Source organism: Saccostrea cucullata, unplaced genomic scaffold, assembly GCF_032062105.1.
Source record: "Saccostrea cucullata isolate Sc308-1 unplaced genomic scaffold, CSIRO_AGI_Scuc_v1 ctg8379, whole genome shotgun sequence".
NCBI classification, from domain to species: domain Eukaryota; kingdom Metazoa; phylum Mollusca; class Bivalvia; order Ostreida; family Ostreidae; genus Saccostrea; species Saccostrea cuccullata.
Window position 1 is genome coordinate 1 of NW_026926669.1, and position 485 is coordinate 485.

Sequence of the window (485 nt, forward strand, 5' to 3'; positions counted from 1 at the left end):
GTATCTCAAACGGCTTACCTCGTTATCTTGACGCCATGTTTGTTTATCAATCTAAAAGTAGCGACGCCATCACGTGGTGGATTTATTTAAAAATAGCAATTTCTCTCCTAGCAGAATAATAAATAATTATAATTTGGTATCTTTATAACGCATTTTATTTTAATGGTGTAATTTACAGTTTTTTGTAACTTTTATTGGTAAACAAAATATATAAATTTCTTTTTTTTTTCGTTTTTTATACTGGCGCACGTTATGGCGTATATTACTTTAACAAATTTTTATCTGAGAAAGATGAAATACGAAAGATGTACAATCATTTTTGTCCTTTCGCATACAGTATACCCTTGGTTAGGGAAAATGATTGGGCTCATTCTTTGGAGATTTTTATTTTGAAATTTTGCATGAGGGTGTGGTCCTTTAATTGAACTAAGTTGAATCACCTTTACCCAAAAATAGTTTGCTAAGTTTGGTTGTAATCGACCTAG